General features: G+C 34.3%; 1 long non-coding RNA gene across 1 annotated transcript; it reads right to left on the bottom strand.

Moving 5' to 3' along the window:
* Positions 1-2,018: 2,018 nt before the first annotated feature.
* Positions 2,019-9,505, bottom strand: LOC145122683 (uncharacterized). Its single transcript, XR_013714706.1, has 3 exons — positions 8,658-9,505; positions 2,381-2,487; positions 2,019-2,195 (listed from the first exon to the last, which is right to left on the bottom strand). It is a non-coding gene; the product is annotated as an uncharacterized LOC145122683 (long non-coding RNA).
* Positions 9,506-9,735: the final 230 nt, after the last annotated feature.

The raw sequence follows: 9,735 nt of genomic DNA, 5'->3' as shown, positions 1-9,735 counted from the left end.
CCTGCCTCCCTCCTTTCCGTTAGTCCAAACTCTGAATAAAAGTTATCGACCCTCTAACCCTCGCTCAGTCGGCTCATCGCTGTTCGTTGGAGCACCTATCCATGTCGGCACCTGCCAATCGACAATCTGCAGTCACCGCTGGCAGCTCCACCTCTAACCTCTGCAATGGAATCGATCAGGTATGTTTAGTGTTCTCTTCAAATTGAAACACCAAACCCAACAGCTTGAAAACCAAACCCAGAACTTGTACATAAGTAAGGCAAGATGCAATCTTTTAAACATATGGTTATATGCAAAAACTTTAAAACAACATGTATAGTAAGTAAGAGCAGCTAGAGAGAGAAAGAAAATAAAGAATAGAGAATAGAGAAGAGAGTGTGAGCGTGCCTGTATGAGTGTGAGATGGGCAGAAAAAGGAAAGCAGTTAGGATTTAGGAATGGCGGTTTGTAAAGAAAAAACGGTTTTTGATGAGAGTTGATGTTATCCTTTGGATGGTGAAAAGTAGTAAGCCAATAGGGTATTGGGGAACATAGACTCACAGAGTACAGCTGTTGAAATATGGTAATTTTTGACATGTTATGGTGTTTACGCAGCAGCATACTCTTGGCTTCATATCTCATTATTCGTTTTTTTGACCAAGTACTCTCTTATTTTCTGCCTTCCTAATAAACAAACCGGTAAAGTTTTTGAGTTGGCAAAAATGTTATTATTCTAATAAAAGTAAAAGAATCAGAAAATGGAAGTTTAAATGACTTTCAGGCCTGATGGTTTTAATAGATACAGAAATCACTTAAAACATTCATTCCAAGTTTGTAATTCTGCTTCTACTTTGGTGTTTATTTGCAAAAGAAAAAAAAAAAATTATACTTCCGGCCCCCCCAAATTAAATGGTCAAGCTCCGCCCCTGATGTAGTGAACAGAAATTGTTAAGGTGAACATTGTTTTGTTCGGTTTTGCATAAAGACGTCACCAAACCGGAAAACCATTATGTGTATTAGTATATTAGTCATTCTAAAATATATATACATAAATACACGTATATTTGATTTTGTAAATTTGTTATATGAAATTAAGAGAAAGTAAACAAATACACATCTACTATTTGATATCTTAACTACAAGATTAAGAAATTGATTCATCCTCATAAGGTACGATACCATTATAGTTATCGCACAAATAAGTAAGGGTGATGGGTGCGGGCGGTTAAGGGGAGTTTTTGCCTCCATAAGGTCAAATAATATAGTTTTGTTTCGAGAATATATATTTACAAATATTATAATATAATATGTTCGCATATGTATTATATTAATCGTGCACTTCATCTTATGTTTGTTTGAAAGAAAAAAAATTATGAGCTATTAATTCGGCTGTTCAATTTTTTTCGTAAGATCAACACTAATTATATTTATAAATATTAGCTTATGTACCTTCAATTGGATTAATATTAGATCAAACCTTAGTAAAATTAGTTGGGTTAGGTGGTGTATTTTCCTATGTCAAACATATTTTTGTAATTTGGCTTGAGCTCTTTGATTAACCTGCCTTTTTTCTTCTTGTGCTAACGAAATTTGCTTGTTCAAAAAATAAAAACAAAGCTTCATAATCGTTTGATTATCTTTTGGTAATAGTCATATATGGCTCCATAAACATTTATTTGACCATTGACTTTTATTCAAGAGAAAAAGTATATCTTTTTCTGATCGTTGCTTTTCCATCGCAACTTTTTTATTGTCCTTTCTTTTAATACAAAAATTTAGAAATCACAGGACAATGCTCTTGTACTATTCGCTATTATAGTATATTTTATTTTTTATTAATATTTCTTTTAACAATAGATAATACGTACCAAGAGACTGCTATTGTATCTTTAATAATAAGAAATTCTCAGTAATTGCTTTTTTATACTGTTTTCCCCCATATCTTTGATTGAATAGAAAATCAACTTAAACTTTTGAGTTAAAATCCACGTATTTTCCAAACATCCAAAGTTATTCAAACATAAATAACATATTTTTAATAATATTAAACCTAAAAATAATTATTAGGTAAAGAGCCTGTGAAATTAACAAGAACACAAATAAATCACCCGATCAAAGTTACAAGGCTTCATGAACTTGGTTGTCCTGAGGTATTCCTCTCCTCCTAAAACAACAACTCTGATAATACGAACCTTTGTTGATGTACATTAAATCGACTGTCAAAAGAGCAAAAATAGACATTGTTATTTTTTGTGGGTTGCATGTAAGTTTTTTTTATTAATTTGTAATGAATTCGTATATTTAAAATGCATACCTCAAGTATCAATAATCAAAACTGAGAAAAAATAGATCTATGAATATACATAGATCCACAATATCGATAAAAAATGTAAAACCATACCACCTCTTTATCACCTTCAGCAAACCCACACAGTGCATGATCTTTCTTTTGCTTAACCCTCTCTTTTATCTTGTGAGTCTACACCTCCTTTGCCTACTTCTTGCAATCTGTTAATATTCCAAAGATGAAGTGTTCAAAAATAAGAAAAAAAAAACTAAAATTAGAAGCACAGATAGGTTCACACACGAGAATTATTTGTGCAATACAGTTTATAGATCTTAGTCTTAATTTTAAGAACTATAGGGATGGAATTCAAGATTTACAAATGACACAATGCCTTGTTGTAGCTTTCAAGATCCATAAGTTCCCATTCAGCAAAATTGGTTTACTTTCATACCTTTTTCACCCTATCATAGATAAAAACAACATCAACACCAGCACAACACAAACAACAATGCAGCCTCAGCCACTTCTGTACAAACAAAATCAATAACTACACAAAACTGAACATAAAAAGGCTTTGTTCTATAATACGTGTGAAAGAGGGAAAATGAATCAGACTTAATTTCTCATTATTGTGTAATCTGAATATATACAACTATTCTAATATTTACAATAGTAATCCTCCAACTATTCTATATTTACATATAAGCCCTATATTTACATATAAGCCCCAATATTCCCCCTCAAGATGACAATGGAGAATATATATTCTGCAATGACATCTTGGACATGAAAGGAGCTAACTTGGTAGCTGGTAATGGTTTAGTAAACAAATCTGCAAGCTGGAAATTTGTACGAATTGGGATCAATCTGAGAAATTTGTCAACCACTTTATCCCGTACAAAATGAAGATCGATTTCGATGTGCTTTGTCCTTTCGTGAAATGTTGGATTATTAGCTATCTTAATAGCTGAATCGTTGTCACAAAATAATAAAGCAGCATGATCATGATTGATTTCAAAATCTTTAAGTAATTGCTTTAACCAAATCAATTCACATGTGGTTGATGCTATCGCTCGGTATTCTGCTTCTGCAGAAGGTCGAGATACAGTTGGCTGCTTTTTAGATTTCCACGATATTAATGAATCATGAAGGAATACACAATAGCCGGTCACTGATCGACGAGTATCCATGCACTTGCCCCAATCTGGGTCACAAAATGCTCGTAAATCCATTGTTGACTTTGACGATAAAAAAAATGCCTTGACCAGGAGTTTGCTTCAAGTATCGAACTAGGTGACATGCTGCATCATAATGTGGAACTCTTGGAGAAGAAACATATTGTGACAATTTTTGAATTGCAAAAGAAATATCTGGACGTGTGATGTTCAAATATAAGAGTCTGCCAATCAATCTTCTATATCGAGAAGGATCATCATACACATCACCTATGTCACCATGCAAATTCACTCTTGGATCCATTAGAGTGTTAGTAGGTTTAGATCCTAACAATCCCATGTCTTCAACAAGCTGTAGCGTGTAATTCCTTTGAGATACAAATATGCCAGCTTTAGATCTTGCAACTTCAAGACCCAGAAAATAACCCAATTTTCCTAAGTCTTTGAGCTTAAATTTGTCACTGAGGTTATGTTTAATTGAGTCAATCTCCTTGGTAGATGATCTAGTAATCAATATGTCATCAACATATACAAGTAATGCCACATAATCAGACCCATTACCTTTAAAAAATAATGAATAATCTGATTTGGATTGTGTAAATCCACTTTGTATCATAAAAGTAGAAAATTTATCAAACCATTGCCTCGAAGCTTGTCGTAAACCATAAATGGATTTGTGTAATTTGCAAACTAATTTCTGATTGGAACTATGTTCCCCCTGAATTTTGAGTCCAGGTGGCAAATCCATGTAAACCTCTTCCTTTAAATCTCCATTTAGAAAGGCGTTATTCACATCTAATTGAACCAAGTTCCATGACTTTGCAGCAACAATTGCAAGTAATGTTTTCACTGTAATAAGTTTTGCCACAGGGGTATAAGTGTCAAAAAAATCAATACCTTCTTGTTGGCTAAAACCCTTGGCAACTAATCTCACTTTGTGTCGTTCAATATTGCCATTACTTCCATATTTGAGTTTATAAACCCATCTACATCCAATTGTATTTTTATTCGGAGGCAAATGAACAATTGACCAAGTTTGATTATCATGCATTGCTTTCCATTCATCGTCCATTGCTGCACACCATTGTGGGATTTTCATTGCTTGATTGTGATGTTGAGGCTCAAAATCTGCTGAAATATTCATAACAAGATTTTTGTGACTTGAAGAAAGATTGTCATAACTCAATACATCTTCAAGAGGATGAACTGAATTGGAATGCCTCATGGAATTGCAATGAAAATCTCGTAAGTATGAAGGCGGTCTTGAAATTCTTGTTGTTCTTTTGGTGTCTTGATTATTTTGAGGTTCATGATTCAACAGAGGTTCATCATTCTGAACTTGATTCAAACTTGGCATTTCCGAATTACCATCATGATTGTGAGAATAATCACCATTGAGTATATCACTCGTTGGTATAGGAAGAACAATCTGAGCAAAAGGATCATCATTTTCTTTAGGATTTTTCTGGCATGGAAATATATCTTCATGAAATGTAACATCTCGTGATATTATAAACTCATTTGTAGATAAATCAAAGAGTTTATACGCCTTCATGTTGAGTGGATAACCAACAAATATGTACGATTTTTCCCTTGGGAAAAATTTTGTTCGATTTGTTGTTAAAGTAGATGCATACGACAAACACCCAAATGTCCTTAAATGAAGATAAGTAGGCTCTTTGTCAAACAATCTTTGATATGGAGTCTGATTCTTAAGAAAAACAGAAGGAATTCTGTTAATAATGTATACTACAGTCAGTATACATTCACTCCATAGTTTGATAGGCACATTTGATCGAAATAATAATGCCCGTGCAACATTTAAAATGTGTTGATGTTTTCTTTCAACAACTGAATTCTGTTGGGGTGTTGCAACACATGACTTCTGATGTATAATGCCTTTATCTTCAAAAAAATCTTTGAATTGTTGTTCCTTCGCATTATCGGATCTAAACATTTTAATTTTTTTTTGAAATTGCGTCAAAACCATATTATAGAAGGAAGGTATTATTCGTATGATGTCAGATTTATTATGTAACATGTAGACCCAAGTGTATCTACTATAATCATCAACAATAGTTGCAAAGTATTTGTACCCTTGAATTGAAGGAATAGAATACGGACCCCAAATGTCACAATGAATTAAAGAGAAACTGCTGTCTTGTATATTGTTCATATATGGAAAAGGCAACCATCTTTGTTTTGCCAAAGGACATACATCATAATGAGAAAACATACTCGAATTAACTGACTTAACAGCTAATTGATCTCTTATTGGGTACATACACTTATTGGAATGATGGCCTAATCTATTATGCCAAACATCCAAACATCCAATGAAACAGTGACATTATTGATCCTTGAATTCTTTAACTCCTTGCCTTCATCCAACACATACAGCCTCTGATGAATATTAGCTTTGCCAATCATCTTCATGTTCCTCATGTATTGAATCAAAGCATGATTACAGGTAAACTGAATCATCAACTTTTGATTTTGGGTTAGAGCACTAACAGATATTAGATTTTGATCAAATGATGGAACATATAGAACATCTTGAAGTGTAAACAAATGATCTATCTTGATATCCCCAATAAGTGTGACTGGAAGAGTGATTTTATTTGGCAAAGTAACAGTGTAATGACTTACTTTTCTCTTATTCATGAACATGGAAATCTCATGACAAACATGTTGGGTGGCTCCAGAATCTATGATCCATGTATGAGATTTTTGTCCAGAATTTATTGAAAGAGAATAGCATTTACCTGTTGTTATCTCTTCATTATGATTGACAATAATCATGTGATTGGATAATGCAGACATAACTTGTTGACATTGATCCGAAGAGAAACCTTTGAACATATTTGCTAAATCATGGTTGATTGAAGAAATTTGTGCATTTGGATCTTCATTGGCAGCAGCTACATGATTAATCTTGTTTCTTGGATTATAGTTCTTGGCACTGTTTGATTTGTATCCAGGAGGCTAACCATGTAATTTGTAACATTTATCTAGAGTATGTCCTTGAAAATTACAGTGAATACAGTAAGGACGATCCCTGTTTGTTGATTTGTAATTGTTAGATTGAGGTTTTCTTGAAGGAACTGAAGCTTTAGCCAAGAACGCCATGGAATTTTGTGTTTCATTTGATATTGATTTCTATTTCTCTTCTTGAGCCATTAAAGAGAAAACACGATTGATTGATGGCAAAGGATCCACAAGAAGAATTTGACCTCTGGATTGAGAGAATGATTCGTTCAATCCTATAAGAAAGTTCATAATATGCTCGTTTTGAAAATACTTCTCAATTTCTTGTACACCGTTGCATTCACATTTGTTACATGTACAATGAGGCCGAAAATTGCTGAGTTCTTCATAAAGTGATTTCAATTTAGTGAAATAAACACCAATTGATTCTTGATTCTGCTTGAGATTCACAAGTTCTCTTCGAATTTGAAAGATACGAAGACCATTACTTTGTTGAAATCGATCCTTCAAATCCAACCATATTTCATGAGCGCTTTCTGTAAACATGATGCTTGCAGAAATCTATTTCGATACAGAATTCAATATCCATGATATCACTAACTTGTTATTGCGCATCCAAGCATTGTAATTAGATTGTTCATAAGGTTTAGGTTTGGGAAGAGTACCGTCTATGAAACCAGTTTTGTTCTTCACGGACAAAGCAATCTGAATAGCTTGACTCCAGGAATTGTAATTGTCTCCTGTTAGAAGTTGAGAAACAAGTACAAAACCAGGACTCTCAGAATGATGAAGATAGTATGGATGCATTCGATCATCGATTGGAGAAATCGTAGATCCAGGATTTAAATTTGACATTTGAACTCAATCAGCGAAAATCTGGAAGAAATGACTGATTGAAAAGAAAGAAAAGAGAAATTGATTATAATCAATCAATCGAAGATAACAGCCTGACAATTGCAATTGATCGGAGAAGACGATCGAAAAATGTTATCGGAGAAAATAATCTGAACGGAAGCTTCTCGCTCTGATACCATAATACGTGAAAGAGGGAAAATGAATCAGACTTAATTTCTCATTATTGCGTAATCTGAATATATACAACTATTCTAATATTTACAATAGTAATCCTCCAACTATTCTATATTTACATATAAGCCCTATATTTACATATAAGCCCCAATATTCTATCATCTCTCGGTCCACTTCTTGAAATTTAGATCTACACTAACCTGAAGATGAAAAAAATATTTTTTTAAAAAAACATAAATAACCTAAATACCTTTGCAAAAAAAACTTCAGATCTACTAAAAATATATACACTGAAAAATCAAACATGAGTAGAAATTAGAGACCTATAGTTTCCTCATAAAATTCAGCCGTGAACTGTAGTGTTCGCATCTTCATTTGAAACCCTAGCCATCCCAACTGGTCCATGAGATGCAGATGGACAGTTCTTTATCATCTGAAACACCGATCTCAAACCATGTTATCCACACAACCAAATCTGGATTATAGGTCGAGGAGAGAAGAGAATATAGGAAATGAAGGTGGATTTGAGAGATAGATGGATTCAGATGAAATTTTGAGATGCATGGGATCGATTTTTGTTTTCATGCCAAGTTAGGGTAGATTACTCGACACCACCATCTCTGTTTCATAGAACCAAAACCCGAAATTAGGGTTGTGAATATCTGTTTATAGGAAATGGAGTTTAGGGGGAGACCAAATACCGGTTTTAGGATTTAGGAGAGGGACATCGCCGTCGTAGAAGGGATGATGGTTTGAAAGAGGCGCTTCATATTCGGTTTAGGGATTCCGGAGAGAATGGGTATTCAATTCAAATTTTGAAATGGGGTTTATGTGTGATAGCTTGTTTGGGTAGATGGGTAACAGGGTGTCATGGACAGACCAGGTGGATGACCGTGTGAGAGGAGGGATATTGCATCGAAGTATTGTAAGTTACGCATATTAAGTTGTTTTTAAGACATTTTTTTAAGAGATGTTTTATTTATTGTACATTGTGTTTGTTAAGTTGTAATTAAGACTAAAAGATGTATGTATTATAATATAGTATAGATATATATGTATTATAATATAGTATAGATATATATATAAAAGAATAACAATATTTTAATATAAGACCTATAGTCAAATTCAAATGCATATTTTGTAAACCACACATTCATGCATGCACAGATTTAAAGAATTCACAATAGGTGTATGTGTACCTCTTCCACCAGATATTAGCAACATCAATTTTGCCTCCAATCACTTTGATTATAACCTCAAAAATCTCCAACAAAGCATGGTATTGTTCCCATTTTTCCCATACACATTTCTAAAGGCGGTAATATATTCCATCATCAAAAAGCTATGAACACCAATACCCACTCAGTGTGTGTATTTCTCGTTTGTCATCGGAATAATTAATAGAAACCCAAGCTCCTTGGAACTAGTGATATGGATCCAAAGTTGATGTTAATGAATGCACTCCAATAGATCATGGCTTCATATATGAACCAAAAACCATCTTCAACGGGAACAATCTATGTTACTCAAAGCTCTTGGCTCACCGTAAGTAACAATTTCGTTTGAGGTAACTCTATTATTAAATGGCAACCCAAGAGACAAGTGATTTCGTCAGTTGCCTTCAACTTCCAGAAGCGTGTACAACAAACGATAGACAACTGGGTTAAGATGCATGTCGGGACTCTATCGGTCTCTTCCGTTTCTCTGCTGACCAGCTCATGGGGAAGAATCCATCCTCAAATTAAACTCTCTCTAGTCTTCCTCGTTCAGCTCCGTCGTCAAGTCATCAGATCCTTGGTCACCGGAGATGGCGAACGGAAAGCTCTCTTTCCGGCTCTTTTCCTTTTCCTTCTCCATTTGGAAGATTCTCTGGAGACATTCATTAGACTGGTCAGCCAGAAGGGTGGCCGTCGATGTTGCAGTCAGTCACCAGAAAACAAAAGTCACATTACCGGAGTTTCTAATTCTGTCCATGCCGGTAAATCACACCACCCTCTCGACACCCTCTCTCTCTCTCTCTTTCTCTCTCTCTCTCTCTCTCTCTCTCTCTCTCTCTCATCCTCATCGCATACTACTCACCAAGAGAGGACGACGGTCATTTAATTGGGTTACCAAGTTGAGACGTATAGTAACTGTCGACAATGAAACGAACAGGAACGACGTACGTTTCCTTATTGTTAATGGGATATCAAACAAAGTTACAATCATAATCCCTAGACTTTCTTACTTTCTTCACAAATTACCTTTTACTTTTTTTACTTAATTTATTTACAACCC

Source organism: Lactuca virosa, chromosome 6 (assembly GCF_052849685.1).
Source record: "Lactuca virosa cultivar CGN04683 chromosome 6, Lactuca_virosa_CGN04683_v6, whole genome shotgun sequence".
Taxonomy (NCBI): Eukaryota; Viridiplantae; Streptophyta; class Magnoliopsida; order Asterales; family Asteraceae; genus Lactuca; species Lactuca virosa.
Note: the sequence above shows the minus strand (reverse complement) of the source record. Positions and strands in the feature narration are given on the sequence as shown.